General features: G+C 50.3%; 1 long non-coding RNA gene across 1 annotated transcript in view; it reads right to left on the bottom strand.

Moving 5' to 3' along the window:
* The window catches only part of LOC142008223 (uncharacterized), a 67217-nt gene extending 50425 nt beyond the window's left edge, over positions 1-16792 (bottom strand). Inside the window, exons 1-2 of the long non-coding RNA XR_012644112.1 lie at positions 16563-16792; positions 6261-6343 (exon numbers count right to left, since the gene is read on the bottom strand). This is a non-coding gene — a long non-coding RNA (uncharacterized LOC142008223). The remainder of the gene's footprint in view (positions 1-6260; positions 6344-16562) is intronic.
* Positions 16793-19185: the final 2393 nt, after the last annotated feature.

The following is a 19185-nucleotide window of genomic DNA, read 5'->3' as shown; positions in this document are numbered from 1 at the left end:
GTCCCCGTCTCCATCTGGTGTCACTGGCCCAAGTTCCAGAAAATGCAGGCATCATGGGTGCAGCCAGAACAGCCAACATATATGTCTAGGAAGCAGCCTTGGTTGTCCACCATGGCCTGGAAGACCACCGAGTGGTAGCCCTTTCTATTTATAAAGTGTCCCTCACAGCGGTCCAGGGAATGGATGGGGATGTGGGTCCTATCCACAGCCCCGAAGCCATTGGGGAACCCCATGCCAGCGGCCCCCACAATGGCTGCATCCAGGTCCCCAATCTGCATGAGCCTGTGGAGCAGCAGGCATCCAGCGCACGGACCACCTGCTGGGAGGGAACATGGGCGCCCATGAGGGTGTGCTGGATGTGCCTGGCCCCCCTCCCTGGGCACCCCCCACCAGACTTCACCTCCCCAGGCACCCCCCTCCCAGACACTCCCCTTGGGCCCCCTCCCCAGATCCATTCCCCACCCCCACCCCCCACCGCTACCAATGGGTCCCAGACCAGGCCACCTTACCTCCATGACAACAGCCCCAACGGTGGCCTTGCCCACACTGAACTGGTGTCCTAGGGATCGGTAGCTATCTGGAGTGGCCAGCTTCCTGACAACAATGCTGACCCTTTTCTCAGTGGTGAGGGTACGCCGCAGGCTGGTGTCACGGTGCCTCAGGATGGGGGTCAGGCACTAGCAGAACTCAACACATCCGGAAATTCCAGAGCCAGTGGTCATCATCCCAGTCCCCCATGACCAGGTGCTCCCACCACTTTGAGGTGGTGGGGTAGCTCTATAGCTGATGGAGTGGGAGGGAGACCAGGAGGGCCCCATACTCTGGGGCAACCCCTTCATCCCTTGAGGAGGGCTCCCCTTCCAGGAGGTGCTGGGTGGCCTCCTGTGCAGCGCTGAGCAGGGTGGCTCCTGCTTCAGCGACAGACCGGATGGCTTCTGGCTGCTGCTGCTGCTAGTGGGGGTCCATAGCTGTGTGCACAGGGTCTGTGGGTCTGGTGTCAGCTCTGCAGGACTTGTGCTGTGCAGGCTGAGTGTGTTTGGGAGGGACCCCTTAAAGGAGTGGCTTGCTATTGCCCCAGAAGGGCTAGTCCGCCTTGTGACCCTGTGTGCGGGCTTTCCTGGCCCCTTATTTTGAAAGGAGCTGCTTTTGTGTGTAGATGCTGTCCTGGGGGCCCCTTTCAATGTTGCCCATCGCTATGTCAATGTTGAACACCGACGGCGCTGGCTCTGGAGTATGCGTAGATGCTACGCATTGAAGTAGCTTATTTCGATGTCTCTACATTGAAATATGCTACAATTGACATAGTGTTCTCGTGTAGACATAGCTATATATAGTAACAGAGAGGTAGTTGACTTAGTTTGTATTCTAACAAACCAAAACAGCAGTGATGTAGCATTTTAAAGACAAGCAAAATGATTTATTCGGTGATGAGCTCTCGTGGGACAGACCCACTTCATCAGATCAATAGCATTTCCAGTACAGACTGACATTTATAAATACAGAGGTCCAAAAATTTTTTTTTTTGGACCTCTGTACTTATAGATGTCAGTCTGTATGATAAATGCTACTGATCTGATGAAGTGGGTCTGTTCCACAGGAGCTCATCACCGAATAAATAATTCAGCTTGGCTACGTCTACACGTGCACGCTACATCGAAATAGTTTAGTTTGATGTAGCGACATCGAAATAAGCTATTTCGATGAATAACGTCTACGGCTACATCTACACGTGCAGCCAACATCAAAATAGATTATTTCGATGTTGCGACATCGAAATAGTCTATTTCGATTAATAACGTCTACACGTCCTCCAGGGCCGGCAACGTCGATGTTCAACTTCGACGTTGCTCAGCCCAACATCGAAATAGGCGCAGCGAGGGAACGTCTACACGTCAAAGTAGCACACATCGAAATAGGGATGCCAGGCACAGCTGCAGACAGGGTCACAGGGCGGACTCAACAGCCAGCCGCTCCCTTAAAGGGCCCCTCCCAGACACAGTTGCACTAAACAACACAAGATACACAGAGCTGACAACTGGTTGCAGACCCTGTGCCTGCAGCATAGATCCCCAGCTGCCGCAGAAGCAGCCAGAAGCCCTGGGCTAAGGGCTGCTGCCCACGGTGACCATAGAGCCCCGCAGGGGCTGGAGAGAGAGCATCTCTCAACCCCACAGCTGATGGCCGCCATGGAGGACCCAGCAATTTCGACGTTGCGGGACGCGGATCGTCTACACGGTCCCTACTTCGACGTTGAACGTCAAAGTAGGGCGCTATTCCTATCTCCTCATAAGGTTAGCGACTTCGACGTCTCGCCGCCTAACGTCGAAGTTAACTTCGAAATAGCGCCCGACGTGTGTAGACACGACGGGCGCTATTTCGAAGTTGGTGCCGCTACTTCGAAGTAGCGTGCGCGTGTAGACGCAGCTCACATGTCCTCCAGGGCTGGCAACATCGACGTTCAACTTCGACGCTGGGCAGCACCACATCGAAATAGGCGCTGCGAGGGAACGTCTACACACCAAAGTAGCACACATTGAAATAAGGGTGCCAGGAACAGCTGCAGACAGGGTCACAGGGCGGACTCAACAGCAAGCCGCTCCCTTAAAGGGCCCCTCCCAGACACAGTTGCACTAAACAACACAAGATCCACAGAGCCGACAATTGGTTGCAGACCCTTTGCATGCAGCATGGATCTCCAGCTGCCGCAGCAGCAGCCAGAAGCCCTGGGCTAAGGGCTACTGCACACGGTGACCATAGAGCCCCACAGGGGCTGGAGAGAGAGCGTCTCTCAACCCCTCAGCTGATGGCTGCCATGGCAGACCCCGCTATTTCGATGTTGCGGGACGCAGATCGGCTACACGTGCCCTACTTCGACGTTCAACTTTAAAGTAGGGCGCTATTCCCATCCCCTCATGGGGTTAGCGACTTCGACGTCTCGCCACCTAACGTCGATTTCAACTTCGAAATAGCGCCCAACACGTGTAGCTGTGATGGGCGCTATTTCGAAGTTGGCGCCACTACTTCGAAGTAGAGTGCACTTGTAGACGCGGCCCTTGTCTTTAAAATGCTACATTACTGCTGTTTAGTTTTCTTATTACAAAAGTTAAACTAGAAAACCATAACTGATCACATAAGGCAGGGTCAGGAGGCTATATACCAAACTAAAGAATTTGAGTGAGAGAGAGGCAGAGGGAGAGATCTTACCACTTTGTGAAGCTTGAGCTGGCCGGGATTCCCAGCAGTGATGGTAGCTGTGGGTTCTGAGTGTTGGAGACAGGGAGAGGAGAGCCCCCAGCACCATGTGTCATGCACAGATGAGCTGCGTCTACACGCGCACGCTACTTCGAAGTAGCGGCACCAACTTCGAAATAGCACCCGTCGCGTCTACACACGTCGGGCGCTATTTCGAAGTTAACTTCGACGTTAGGCGGCGAGACGTCGAAGTCGCTAACCTCATGAGGAGATAGGAATAGCGCCCTACTTTGACGTTCAACGTCGAAGTAGGGACCGTGTAGACGATCCGCGTCCCGCAACGTCGAAATTGCTGGGTCCTCCATGGCGGCCATCAGCTGGGGGGTTGAGAGATGCTCTCTCTCCAGCCCCTGTGGGGCTCTATGGTCACCGTGGGCAGCAGCCCTTAGCCCAGGGCTTCTGGCTGCTTCTGCGGCAGCTGGGGATCTATGCTGCAGGCACAGGGTCTGCAACCAGTTGTCAGCTCTGTGGATCTTGTGTTGTTTAGTGCAACTGTGTCTGGGAGGGGCCCTTTAAGGGAGCGGCTGGCTGTTGAGTCCGCCCTGTGACCCTGTCTGCAGCTGTGCCTGGCATCCCTATTTCGATGTGTGCTACTTTGACGTGTAGACGTTCCCTCGCTGCGCCTATTTCGATGTTGGGCTGAGCAACGTCGAAGTTGAACATCGACGTTGCCGGCCCTGGAGGACGTGTAGACGTTATTAATCGAAATAGACTATTTCGATGTCGCAACATCGAAATAATCTATTTTGATGTTGGCTGCACGTGTAGACGTAGCCATGAAGTCCTAAAGGAACTGGTGCAAAGTTTAGCTCAGGCATCAGAACACTTTGCTTGGGCTTGAGCAGTGGGTATTGTAGGGGAACACAATGGTTCAAGGGGAACACTAGGCTTGTTTACGTATAAATGGACAGTTCAGAGGAGCATTCCAAAGTTGTTCTGTTCAAGTCAGACAATAGAAGCTGCTCATTGCTGGCTCGGGTGGTATTCCTTTCAGGGAGCTTGTAATGCAATTGGGCAGCTCCACTATTTTGGATACCTCTAGAGTCTTTATTACTTGAGCTGCTCTGATAATTACTGATGGGGTGTGGGCATGTGTAGGTTTATTAACATCCAAAGCAGAGATTTCCACCCAAGCAGCAATCCCCTGTTTTCTGTGTCCCAGAGTGCAGTGCGGCTCTTGCTGTGGAATCGCTGTTCTTCATTCACAGAATCACAGAATCCCAGGGCTGGAAGGGACCTCATGAGGTCATCTAGTCCAGCCCCCTGCTTCAGGTAGGACCAACCCCAACTAACTCATCCCAGCCAGGACCTTGTCAAGCTGGGACTTAAAAACCTTGAGGGATGCAGAATCCACCACCTCTCTAGGCAACGCATTCCAGTGCTTCACCACCCGCCTGCTGAAGTAGTTTTTCCTAATATCCAACCTACACCTCCCGCTCCCCCTCTGTATAGTCTCTAAGGAGTAGCCATATTAGTCTGTAGCTTCACAAATAACAAGCAGTCCTGTAGCACCTTAAAGAGTGACATTTATTTATGAGAGAATGAGCATTCATGGCTGAGTCCCACTTCATTCGATTTTCAGACTAGAGTACATAATAAGTACCCAGAGTTTATAGAGCAGGGAGTGGAGAAGGAAGGAGGGAAGGAAAAAAATGGGGGGTGTCACCCGTCAATAATAGGACCAGTGGAAGAAGTAAATTGAGTGGGGTGTGTGCCATTTCTGACACTATAAGAGGTGGTGAAATTGCTCTTGTAATGTGTAAGGTAATTGAGATCTCTTTATTAAAGCATCTGATAGTCTCACATGACCTTCTTGTTACTAAATTAGGGCAATACAACACAGGTGGAACTACTCTAAGGTGGGTGTGTAACCACCGTGAAAAGAGTTCTCAGACAGTAGTTATTCTTTAACCTTCCTCCGTCCATGTGAATCACAGAATCATGGGGCTGGAAGGGACCTCAGGAGGTCATCTAGTTCAGCCCCCTGCTTCAAGCAGGATCAACCCCAACTAAGTCATCCCAGCCAGTACCTTGTCCAGCCGGGACTTAAAAATCTCAAAAGATGGAGAATCCACCACCTCTCTAGGCAACACATTCCAATGCTTCACCACTTGCCTGGTGAAGTAGTTTCTCCTAATATCTAACCTACACCTCTCCCTCTTCAACTTCTGACCATTATTCCTTGTTCTGCCATCTGACACCACTAAGAACAGTTTCTCACCCTCCTCTTTAGAGCTCCCCTTCAGGAAGTTAAAGGCTGCTATTAAATCACCTCTAAGTCTTCTCTTCTGTAAACTGAACAAGCCCAAATCCCTCAGCCTCTCCTCATAGGTCTTGTGCTCCAGACCCTTAATCATTTTTGTTGCCCCTCACTGAACCTGCTCCAGCAAATCCACATCCTTTTTATACTGGGGGGGCCCAAAACTGGACACAATATTCCAGATGTGGCCTCACCAGTGCTGAATAAAGAGGAATAATTACTTCTCTAGATCTGCTGGAAATGCTCCTCCTAATGCCCCCCAGTATGCCGTTAGCCTTCTTGGATACAAGGGCACACTGTTTACTCATATCTAGCCTTTCATCCACCATAACCATCCCCTCCTGCTGTTATTTGCCCATATTTCTCACATCATTTTCACATCAGACTGTATCTTTCTGCGGTGGGTCCGCATTATTTGTAGCCCAAGATTTTTGGATGTGATCAGTGATTGTGGGTTGGCAGTGTGGAGGTGCCCAACTGGCGACACTTAACAGGGTCTGATTTCCAGGGGCAGGTGCTCCTCCCATTTTGACAATCAGGTTCCTTTGAGGTGTGCCAAACTGGGCACCCAAACTCCACAAGTCACTTCTGAAAATCTTGGCCTTAAAGATCCCAGAATGTTGGGACTGTCAAAATGGCAATGGCTATTAACAAACAACTGATAAGAACTGACAATGCATTTGCCACTATCACAAGACTGTCTTTTAAACATTGCACCTGAGTTTCAAACACACAGACAGCAAGGTACCTTGGTGCCACTGATTCAGCTTGGAGAGCCAACTCTTCTTCGTGGTCTGCTGATCCCTGTGGCCAGTACACTGTCCACTGGAGCTGTGGGACAGTCACAGAAAAGTTGAACTTTTATACAGTTTCATGTATTTCTTATCCAGTTTCAGTTCTATCTTTCACAATCCAATGTCTGTTTTTCATTTTCACTTCTCTATGGGGCCTATAGGAGTTGCTCAGTCAGTGAACTCCATTTACAGGAACACTGGTTTCAGCTGGTTTCATCCGAGTTGCTCCCTTGGATCAGCATTTCTCAAGAAGTGAGAACCCAGAAGACATCTCTGTGGTTACTCCCTGCCTGGGTGCATAAGATAGGGTAATGCATAGTACTAGGGGCTCTGTGAGGATCCAGCTTCACCTCAGGATGCCTCTCTGGGAGGAACTTTGAGCCCAGGGCATTGTCTTGTCAAAGCCTGACTCTTGTCTGCTTTACATGGTGGAGAAGTGTGCTCGGTACACCATGACTATCACCTTATAATTCAGACTTTTTAACCAAAATGATGCTAAGGCACAGTGCATTCTGGGAACTCTGTCCGAACTTTGCTCTGAGAAATTAACTCTTAAGTGTTCAGAATACAACATAATGCACGAGGTTGCTTTGTTTACAGTTAGGACTCTTTGACTACCAGATGACTGGTAAGTGTGGAACATGCAGCGTGGAGAGTCTGGATAAATGTATGAACTGTGCATATCTGAAAGCCAAAGGACTCAAGCAAGGGAGGGAGGTGGGATTTTTGTCACCTGTGTTGTTGGCCATTCTCTTTCCTTACTTGACATCTTATCTAGCAGGCTGTGGATCTTAAGTCAAAAGTACATAAAGCCATGGAGTTCCTCAGAATTTATTATAGCCACGTCTACGCTAAGAGGGTAGGTCGAAGTTAGCTGTGTTATGTTGATATTATAAGGGATAAGCCTGTGCCACCAAGCCCTTTTGTTGACCTTAAGGACTTTAGAAATCGACTTTGGTACTCCAACTTGATGAGAGGAATAGCACTAAATTTGACCTTCTGGGGTAGTGCAAACACAGTGGCATTCAATTTGAAGATCTTGGCTCTGAGTGATGTCCCACTGTGCTCCAGTGTAACTGCTCTGGCTACACTTTCAGCTCTGTTGCTCTCCAGGTAAACAGGAAAAGCCCTGGGAACTTTTGAATTCCATTTCCTGTTTGGCCAGTGTGGCAAGCCCAGCAGCACTCCTGACCATAAATTCCCAGGTCACAAATGAGCTGCAACATGGAGCCTGCCGGAGATCCAGGATCTGATTGCTGCTGGGGCAGAACAGATTGGTGCAGGCATAATGCCAAAGCACAGCAGAAATGCTGATATCTCTGCCAAAATCACACAGGTCATGGTGGGAAAAGGTGGGTAGCAGGGACACCCTGCAGTGGCCCCATGGAAATAAAGGAGCTCAGATAAACATACCAGAAGACAAAAGAGAAAACTGGTCAGTCCGGGTCAGAACCTCAGACATGCCACTTCTATGACCAGCTGTATGGGATTCTAGGTGTGGAACCCCACCACTGTCCTAAAGCTGTCCAGGGATACTTCCCAAGCAAGTCTTCAGGCAGCTTCTGGCAACGAAGAGGATGACAATATAGATGAGGAAGAGAAAGAGTAGAATGCTCAGGTGGCAAGCAGAGAATTCACACTCACTGACAGCCAGGGCCTTTTTCTAACTTTGGAACCGATTCCCTTCGATGGCCTATTGTTCCTGGGCCTTGATGATGGAGAGGGCCCTTCTGGTGAGTTCATGTTTGTATCATGCTACAGTGGTGAAATGTAATTGGGTTTAATCTTAGATCTGCCCTGGGCAATTTGTGGTGGCCAGTCTGCCTACACAGCGGGTGTGTCTCAGAACAGTTTGTTAATGTGTCTGGAGATGGAGTGAGATTCCTCCCTGCACATCTCCACAAAGCTCCCAGAAAGGCACCCAGCAATCCTTCTCAGAAGGTTTCTGGGGAAGACTGCTTTACTCTGGCCTTCTCAATAGGACACCCTCCCCTGCCAAGCCAGCAGTAAGGGATCTGGCATTATTGCATCACAAAGCATGGCAGCATAAGGTCCAGGTCTCTGGCCATAGTCGCCCAGCAGCCACTCGCTCGCATACTCTGTGATTGGAGAAGACTGACACCACGCATGATGACCTGAGTGAAATGAGGGAAGGTTTGTAACTGATAGCACAGAGGAGATCCTCCTCCATTTGTCCATCACAACAAATCTTGACCCCAGGTGTGCTGCCCTGTTCGCGATGACTGGAAGGGATCATCCCAAAGAACAGCCATGCAGTGCAGGAGGGGGAGTGACCATGTGCTGAGTATCCACATCTGGGCCTCTATTCCCCCAACCCACTGCACCCCTTCAATGCCAATGTGGAAAAGGAGGGCTGCAGTTTGCAAGTCCCCTTTCCCACATATTTTCAAAGTAGAAGCAAAAGAGCCATCCTGATGTGGTACTTACCTTGCCTGCCAGCAAACAGCACTCAGCTGCCCAGCACTCTGCCGTGTGTAGCTGCTGTGTAACATGCTAAATTTGGCCTTGCACGTGTCTTTCTGTGCTATACAGTGCTTCTTTCCCCCTGAAAGAGCTACGCTACTGGTTTGACAATGTACCTTTTCTAGAGTCTACTCTTGTGTATTTCTCCCAATCGAGCTGGTCTCTCAGTCTGCTGCCTGCCCCCACTCCTCCGGCAGTTAGATTACTGCACATTAAAAGGTGAAAAAATGTATATGGGATTAAATGTTTAACGAGTTCATGTAACCTGCCTGCAGTGTGAGGGCTCAGCTGGACGCATGGAGGGGAATGCTGCTGAGGTCATCTGCGCTGAACAGGAGGACAGAAGAGTATTCAGGGAACGTGTGTGTAAGATGCAGGAGAAGAAGTTGAGGCTCATGGGGGAGCAAACTGCTAATGAGGCAGCTGGCAGAGGTGCAGGAAAACCAGCTGGAGCACAGTGCCCCTGCACCCAGTGGTAACCACCTGCCCTCCGCACTAAGCTCCATTACCCTCCTCTCCCAGACGTCCTAGAATGCACGGGGGAGGAGGCCCGAGAAGCCGCTAGCTCAGCTAGCAGAAGGCTGTGGTTTCCACAGCTTTAATTGATACAGAGAGTGACAGTAATAAGCCATGTGTCCTCGTGCTGCCCCCCTCTGTTATCAGACCATTGCCACGTCCACAACTCTTTCTATTCATTTATGTCTGTGTTCCCAGTTTTCCTAAATAAAGAAACATGGTGTCAGAACAACAGGGACTTTGTTCATTGTGATAGCTGTGCTGGGGAAGGACCGGTTTACAGAACAGCATCTGTACAACTGGGGGCAGCTTGCTAATGAGTAACACGCATAACTGTCACATCATTGTCTGGCCATTCATGAAAACTGTTTACAAAGCCCCTCTGATGTGCAGTGAACCTCAGCGTGCTCTCCTTATTGCCCTGTTGTCAGTCTGCTCAGAATTGGTTGCCCGGCGATCTGCCTCAACTCCCCCTGCACCATCCCGCCAAAGACTTTCCCCTGTACTTTCAGGCAATATCTAGATGGATAAGAACTGTTGGCAAAAGATACACAAATTCTGCAATGCATTAGAATATCTCCTGCCAGCAGTTCTCTGGGGGGAGGCTTTCCTGGCACTTGGCCCATTCACTGGGCACCAAATGTTGGGAAAAACCCCTCTGCCAAGACATACCTTCTTCCTCATGGAACAAGGAAGACAGGGATGTTGGCAGAAGGCTCCCCGTGCAGCAGACTTCTCTTGGGAGACATCTGGTTTCCAGACCGAAGCCTGTAACCTAGACATAGCCTCACAGATATTACACAGCACACGGAAAGCACATGGAAAGCAGCAATAACAATGAGAATGTTACTTTTTCTGAGGTCTAATCTAGTCAATAAACTGAACTGGCATCCTTTTAAATGGCCAAAGACACATTCCACCTCCATTCTGCAGTTACTCAGCTTGTAACTGAACTGTTCCTTTCTGCTCTCCAGGCTGTATGTGTATGGCTTCACGAGCCATGGGATCAAGGAGAAGGCTAGAACTTCAAGGATAATTATTAGCATTTCAACAACACCAATGGTAATCTTCTGGTCTGGGAGGAAAGTTCCATTGTGCGGTTTTCTGAAGAGACTGGAGTTCCTAAAGACGTTTACACCATGAACCTTTCCCAACCATCCCATGTTGATGTTGGTGAAACAGCCTTTGTGATGTATCAGCATCTGCAACACCTTCGAGAAGTGTATCTTCTGGTTTACGTACTTGTTGGTAAAATGGTAGAAGCACAGAGTTCCTCAAAAAGATGGTGTAGTTTCTTTGGTGTTCTTCTGTAGGCTCAGAGGAAAGAGGTCTATAAAATGTGGTGTTGGAGAGCTGAACTCCCTGCCTCTGCTTGGGACCACATTCACAAAGACATGCCTTCAGAGCCATAGCCAGGGTGACAGACCTGTCCTTTCCTACAGACAGCCACTTAACCTAAGGGAAATTCTCACTAGCAACCACACGCCATACCACAGAAACACTAATCCTGGAACGTTTCCTTGTAACAAACCCCATTACCAACTCTGTCCACATATTTACACTGAAGACACCATCAGTGGACCTAACCATGTCAGTTACATGATCAGGGCTCCTATTCCTGCATTTCCACCAATGTGATATATGTCATCATATCATATCGTATCATTGCCAGCAATGCCCCTCTGTTATGTATATTGGACAAACTGGACAAGCACTTCGCCAAAGAATGAATGGACAAATCAGACATCGGGAAACTGAATACACATAAACCTGCCAGTGAGCATGTCAGCTGAGCAGGCCATAACATCCAAAACTTAAAAGTATGCATTCTAAAACAAAGAGACTTTAACACCAGACAAAGAGAGACATCTGAGCTGGAGTTCATTCTCAAGTTTAACACTTAACGGCTATGTCTACACTACCACACCACGTCGAAGTATCCTATTTCGAAGTAAGGACATCAAAATAGGCTACTTCGCTGTGTATCATCTACGTGTCCTCCAGGGCTGGTGCCGTTGACGTTCAACGTCGAAGTAGCAATGGGGAACATCAAAAGGAACCACCCCGGAAGGAAATGTGGAGCGTCCACACACACAAGTGCTCCCCATCGAAATAAGGGGCCAGCAAAGCCCCAAGCTGCTCCCTTAAAGGTCCCCTCCCAGACACAATTGCCCTGCACAGCACGAGATCCACAGAGCCGACAACCAGTTGCAGACCCTGTGCATGCAGCATGGACCCCCAGCTGCAGCAGCAGCAGCCAGAAGCCTTGGGCTAAGGGCTGATGCACGCAGTGACCATAGAGCCCCGCAGGGGCTGGACAGAGCGTCTCTCAACCCCTCAGCTGATGGCCGCCATGGAGGACCCTGCTATTTCCAAGTAGCGGGACGTGGATCGTCTACACACGCCCTACTTCGATGTTGAATGGGATGGGATGGGAATAGCAATTTCAACGTCTCACCGCCTAACGTCGATTTCAACATCAAAATAGCACATGGCGCGTGTAGACGTGACGCGTGCTATTTCGACGTTGTGCTGGCTAGTGTAGACACACCCAACACATCGGACTCAGCAAAACAGTTTCCCTGCCTTTCATATTTGTGGTGATCCCAGGCAATGCACTTATCTTAATAGACACGTGCAGTAAGTACTTTTCTTCCCTGTCTCCTCCCTCTTCCTGTCCTATCTAGCTGATTCATCTTTTTTCTTTCTTTTAAATTCTCTTTGTCTCAGTTATGAGAACTTTCCTATGAAAGCTCATCACCTAATCAATTATTTTGTTAGTCTTTAAAGTGTTACTTGACTCTTTTTTTATACTTCTAATTTTAGTATTTTATGACTGTTGTTTTTTTCCTTGGCCTTTCTAATTTTGTCCTTACATACTTGTTTTACTTGTTTATATCATCCTTTTTAATCTGATCTAATTTCCACTTCTTGTAGGACTCTTTGTGAGCTGCAAATTTCTGAAAATCTTTGGTTAAGTGAGGGTGATCTCTCACTGTACTTTCCAACCTTCCTATGCAGTGGGAAAGTCTGCTTTTATGCTGTGAGCGATTTGCACCTGGGCCCAGGTTGCCTAGTGGCTACGTCCCCTGGCCAGGGCCTGTTGGGTGGGTTCGCAGCCCCACCTGAGAGTCTATGGTTTGAGTTTGGGGCATTGCCCTGAGAATCTAGTTCCCCCTTTCTGGCAGGATAGGGGTTCCCGGGGGGGGGCTCCCCACTCCCCTCAGTACCTGGGGGAGGGTCCTGGGATGCATCTTCCAGCAGCTAACCGGGTGGCAGTTCTGGCCTGGGGCCTCCTGCCTCAAAGCCAGCTCCGGCCTCTTGGCTGGTCAGCCCTGAACTGAGCTGATTTCCCTCCCTTTATACCCCTCCAGGCCTGACACTGGCCACAGGTGAACCTGGGTGAGGCTGATTGGGTTAATAGGCCTTGTTTAACTCCTGACTTGCCTGGCCACCCTCTCACACTCCTACACATCCCCCCCGGCCCACACCCCCACAGGGGTCTGCCCCTCCCCCAACTGTGTTCCTTCTCTCTGGGAAAAAAAAGTCTGCATATGCATGATCCTACTGGATGAGGGAGGTAACCCAGTGACAGATGATGTAGGGAAAGCTGAAGTACTTAATGCTTTCTTTGCCTCTGTCTTCACAGACAAGGACCGCTCCCGGACTAATGTGATAAGTGATGCACGGTGGGATGAAGGTGGACAGCCTTTGGTGGGGAAGAACAGGTTAGGAGCTGTCTAAAAAAGCTAAACATACATAAATCGATGGGCCCAGACCTAATTCATCCGAGGGTTCTGAGGGAGTTGGCATATGTCGTTGACGAGCCCTTGGCCGTTATCTTTGAAAAGTCGTGGAGATCGGGAGAGATCCCGGATGATTGGAAAAAGGCAAATGTAGTGTCCATCTTTAAAAAAGGGAAAAAGGATAATCCAGGGAACTATAGGCCAGTCAGGCTACGTCTACACGTGAAGCCAACATCGAAATAGCTTATTTCGATGTAGCAACATCACGTCTACACGTCCTCCAGGGCTGGCAACGTCGACGTTCAACTTCGACGTTGCGCGGCACCACATCGAAATAGGCGCTGCGAGGGTACGTCTACATGCCAAAGTAGCACAAATCGAAATAAGGGTGCCAGGAACAGCTGCAGACAGGGTCACAGGGCGGACTCAACAGCAAGCCGCTCCCTTAAAGGGCCCCTCCCAGACACAGTTGCACTAAACAACACAAGTTACACAGAGCCGACAACTGGTTGCAGACCCTGTGCCTGCAGCATGGATCCCCAGCTGCCGCAGCAGCAGCCAGAAGCCCTGGGCTAAGGGCTGCTGCCCACGGTGACCATAGAGCCCCGCAGGGGCTGGAGAGAGAGCATCTCTCAACCCGCCAGCTGATGGCCACCATGGAGGACCCAGCAATTTCGACGTTGCGGGACGCGGATCGTCTACACGGTCCCTACTTCGACGTTGAACGTCGAAGTAGGGCACTATTCCGATCCCCTCATGAGGTTAGCGACTTCGACGTCTCGCTGCCTAACGTCGAAGTTAACTTCGAAATAGCGCCCGACGCGTGTAGCCGCGACGGGCACTATTTTGAAGTTAGTGCCGCTACTTCGAAGTAGCGTGCACGTGTAGACACTGCTTCAGTCTTACATCAGTCCCTGGAAAAATCATGGAGGGGCTCCTCAAGGAAGTCACTCTGAGGCACTTGGAGGAGGGGAAAGCGATCAGGAATAGTCAGCATGGATTCATGAAGGGCAAGTCGTGCCTGACCAATCTGATTAGTTTCTACAGTGAGATAAGCAGCTCTGTGGATAGGGGAAAATCAATGGATGTGATTTATCTTGACTTTAGCAAAGCTTTTGATACGGTCCCCCACAATATCCTTGTCAGTAAGTTAAAGGAATGTGGATTGGATAAATGGACAGTAAGATGGATAGAAAGCTGGCTAGAAGGTCAGGCCCAGCAGGTAGTGATCAACAGCTCGATGTCAGGATGGCGGTCGGTTTCTAGTGGAGTGCCTCAAGGTTCGGTTCTGGGTCCTGTTCTGTTCAACATATTTATCATTGACCTGGATGAGGGGTTGGATTGCTCCCTCAGCAAGTTTGCGGATGACACTAAGCTAGGGGGAGAGGTAGATACACTGGAGGGTAAGGACAGTTTCCAGACTGACTTAGACAAATTGGAAGACTGGGCTGCAAGAAATCTGATGAGGTTCAATAAGGACAAGTGCAGAGTCCTGCACTTGGGCCGGAAGAATCCCAAGTATTGTTACAGGCTGGGATCCGACTGGCTTAACCTGTGAGGACTGAAGAACGAAGAAAGTCCCTGCCAGGGCCCATCTTACAGCTTTTCATATGTGGAGGGAAAATTCCATTCTTCTCCATAGGCCTTGGCTTAACTCCTGACCAGGTGGGTCTCTGTGCTGAGTTTCCATTCGCTGAAGTCCCAGCAGGAAAAGCCACCATCACAAAATGGGTGTTGGCCGTCTGGACCTTTCCTCAGTCTATTGTCCTGGCTGGGGTGGAGCCCCACATCCCTTTGTGAACGTCAGCACTGAAACATTTCTCAAACAGCTGCAGAGTTAAAAATCTGTAACTTTACCTTCATACATGACACAGACATGTGAGTAACATCCATAGATTCAGGGCATCATCAGCTTTCATTTGGCACCTCACATGGCCCCTAGTACAATATTTGGGGTCAACAGCCACACTAGATGTATAATATAAATGGTTTCCACACCCAATGTAAAAGTCCAGGCACGTGACACCTGGACAGGATCTAACCGATCCAGCTTTGCTGGAGCAGCTCCTTATGTACTAGGCTGCTCCAGAAAGCTGCCCTGTGACTGGCTCCCTCCAGGAGCCCTTCATTCATTGTCTGGCAGAGCTGCGAACACTCCCTCCGGTCTGCCTTAGCCATTTCTTTGCAGCAGGGGGTCACTTGTCCCACTACATGGGCACTTTGTTGGGACAGAGATTGAAGGGAGGACGCACAACTGGGCTGACACAAGGTGGCTGCATTGACCTAACTCTGCTGTGCGGACCAGGCCTCAGGCAGACGGACGCCCGTGTGTGTGTGGAGTCGGGGAGAGTGAGAGGCACAGCCCATGCTTGGGGAGAAGATGATTTGGACCCATGGTACAGGGGCTCTAGAAGAATTCCACAGAGACTTTAACAATCTACACCCCACCATCAACTTATGCCTCGATTACAACATGCAAGAGATACATTTCCTGGACACTACAGTACTAATCAAGGATGGCCTGATCAGTACCACACTGTACCGAAAACCTACTGATCCCTATACTTATCTACACCCTTCTAGTTTCCATCCTGCACACGTGACTAGATCCATTGTTTACAGTCAAGCTCTTAGGTACAATCGCATTTGCTCTGATCCAACTGACAGAGACCAAAAACTACAAGAACTTTACCAAATATTCATAAACCTGAATTACCCACCAGGAGAAGTAAAAAAACAAATTGACAGGGCCAGACGAATACCCAGAGACCAGCTACTCCAAGATAGGCCCAAAAAAGCCAAGAACAGAACATCACTGGTCATCACCTACAGCCCCCAACTCAGACCACTGCAACGAATTATTAAAGACCTACAGCCTATCCTGAATCAGGATGCTGCACTCCAGAAGGCCCTGGGTGACAGGCCTGTTCTCTCCTACAGACAACCTCCCAACCTCATGAGGATCCTCACTAACAGCCACAGTCTATACCGCAGGAACACCAGTCCTGGAACCTTTCCCTGCAACAAAGCCCGCTGCCAGCTTTGTCCACGTATCTTCTCTGGAAATACCATCACTGGACCTAACCAGGTTACTCACAGAATCACGGGCACTTTCTCATGCTCCTCTACTAACATCATATATGCCATCATGTGCCAACAATGCCCAGATGCTTTGTATATTAGACAGACTTCTAACTGCCTTAGACAAAGGGTCAACGGGCACAAAACAGACATCAAAACACTCCAGATCCACAAACCAGTTAGTCAACATTTTAATGGAATGGGGCATTCTGTCAATGACCTCAAGGTATGTGTGTTACTGAAGAGAAATTATCGCTCCGTTTTAGAAAGAGAAGTGGACAAACTGACATTTATATTCAAATTCAGCACATTAACACATGGTTTAAATCGTGATGGGAACTTTCTGAGTCACTATAGGGGCTCGTCTGCATACTTGGCTCAATCTAATTCTTGACCTTCCCCCCATCCCCTCCACTCTGATTTGCTCACCTTGATTATCTTTTTCTGATTTGTCCTCCTTGCTTCCTGTTTTTGGTTCTCTGTTTCTTAAATATTGAGTCTGTTCTGGTCTGGCGATGGTCTGAAGAAGTGGGTCTGTCCCACGAAAGCTCACCTAATAAACTATTTTGCTAGTCTTTAAAGTGCTACTTGACTGCTTTTTGTTTTGGGGAGAAGAGTTTCTGTTTCTCAGAAATCAGAGGAATACAAGAACAGAAACAGGCTCAGTTGGCTGCTTCTCATTTTCTGGCACCAAGCAGCTGAACAACGACTACAGAAAGGGCTGCGCCAAAATAGTTGCTGTCAAAGGGGGAGGGAGGGAGAGAACAGCTGTGTGAAAAGCTGAGCTAGGAACCTGAGCAGATAAGTGACTTGTCAGCCCCCAAACTGAGCCGTCAGGGGAGTTAGCAAATTCACCTCAGTGTTTGGCTGACGGGTGTTTCTCCAACTCACAGCCGGTCACTTTCTCGCCGGGTACTTGGGGTGAGTGTGCGGATGGGGGTGCACTCACATTTAACCCTCTGCTGGGCCCCGTTTCCGTGGGCTGACCCCTTTCTGAAGCAGGAAACAAGCTACAGACGTCTTCAGCTCAAGGGTCTGTGCCCCTGCGCATTCTGGGTGGTGGGGAAGAACCCGTCAACAAAGAGGCAGAGATGGAGTCTGGGCCAGGCCCCCCTCCCCTCTGCCTGCAGCTCCCAAACCTTCACTGCCGTTATTTGTCTGACCCTTCTGCCAGGAGGAGCCGGGAGCAGCCAGGGCCGGGCTCAATACTCTCGCACCTTCTGGGCCTCTATTGCAGGGCCAGCAGTCTGGCAAGCATCAGGCTGGAGTCTCTCCCTAACTCCCCTCAGCCTGCCTAGCTCTGCTGAGGTGCTTGCAGTCGCTGGGAGCTGGTCCTGCCCCTTCCCTAGTCAGGACTGAAATGACCCAGCCCTGCTTATGTACTAGACTACTCCAGAAAGCTGCCCTGCAATTGGCTTCCCACAGGATCCCTTCATTCATTGCCTGGGGGAGCTGTGCATTCTCCCTCCAGTCCGTCTTGTCCATTTCTTTGCAGTAGTGCTCACTCGTCCCCACTACATGGGCACTTACTTTGTTGGGCCACAGATTGAAGTGGGGGACGCACAACTGGGCAGACACACGGTGGCTGCATTGACCTAACTCTGTTGTGCGGAGCAGGCCTCAGGCAGACGGACGCCCGTGTGTGTGTGGAGTGGGGGAGAGTGAGGGTCACAGCCCATGCTTGGGGAGAAGAGTTTCTGTTTCTCAGAAATCAGAGGAATACAAGAACAGGCTCAGTTGGCTGCTTCGCATTTCTTGGCACCAAGCAGCTAAACAATGACTACGGAAACAGGCTGAATGGAAATAGCTGCTGTCAAAGGGGGAGGGAAGGAGAGGAGAACAGCTACACGAAAAGCTGAGCTTGGAACCTGAGCAGATAAATGACTTGGTCAGCCCCCAAACTGAGCCATCCAGGGACTTAGCAAATTCACCTCAGTGTTCAGCTGACGGGTGTTTATACAACTCACAGCCGGTCACTTTCTCGCCGGGTACTTGGGGTGAGTGTGTGGATGTGGTTGCGCTCACATTTAACCCTCTGCTGGGCCCCGTTTCCGTGGGCTGACCCCTCTCTGAAGCCACAAACAAGTAACAGATTTCTTCAGCTCGACTCGACGGTCTGTGTGTGCACGGGGGGAACGAACCCAACAACAAAGACGCAGAGATGGAGCCTGAGCCTGCCCCTCCCTCCCTTCCCTCCTCCTCTGCAGCTCCCAAACCATCACCTTCCTCATTATTCATTATGTGTCTGACCCTTCTGCCAGGTGGAGCCGGGAGCGGCCAGGGCCAGGTTCAAAGCCTGGAGGTTCCTTTTCAGCCATGCAACACAGAACCAGCTCAAGGCCCCCACGTGAATCTGGGAAAATTACACCCCACCCAGAGTGTCTCACAGAGACAATGATTCCCCACCAGTTGGAGAAGAGGCCACCTCCTACTCTGAACCACCTGGTGTGCGGCAGGTTTGATGGTTTGGTGGGGAGTGTTAGACCAGCAACCCCTAACCTTCCTGCCATCTACCTTGGTTTGATTGCTGAGATGATCGTTTCTCTGTGGCTGAGGCTGGACTCACTTCCAACAAGTGGGATCAGATGCACCTGTGCCCTATGCTGGGATTCCCTCTGTGACCTCTTTCCACTCAGCTTCCCAGGAACTCAGTTTAACTCCAGACTTTGTCACTCGGGTATCATTGCTGGTGTGCACGGTAGTGTGCTCAGCCTGCCTCTGACACGATGGAGGCCCCAGCACCGCCCATTGTGCGTCCCAGAGAAACCAGTGCTGGGGTCCTAGTGGGCCAACGGGGGCAAATGTCCCCGAGTGAACTGAGACTTGGGGCGTGGGTTCAGGTCTTCGAGGTGAAGAGCCAGAGGGGAACAGTCCATGTGTCGGGTAGCTGGGCACTCAGGGCAGGCACATTTGGGGTACTGGGCAGTGGCAGGGCGGGCGGGGTCACCTCCAGGGATAACAAGTCCGATGGTGTGCAGGATCCAAGCTCCAAGCCAGCACAGCACTAAGGCAGCCACCCTCCCAGGGCAGGTGGGCAGAGGTCCCCTGACAG

The sequence above is a fragment of the Carettochelys insculpta genome, chromosome 2, assembly GCF_033958435.1.
Source record: "Carettochelys insculpta isolate YL-2023 chromosome 2, ASM3395843v1, whole genome shotgun sequence".
NCBI classification, from domain to species: domain Eukaryota; kingdom Metazoa; phylum Chordata; order Testudines; family Carettochelyidae; genus Carettochelys; species Carettochelys insculpta.
This window is presented reverse-complemented; position numbering and strand designations above follow the sequence as displayed.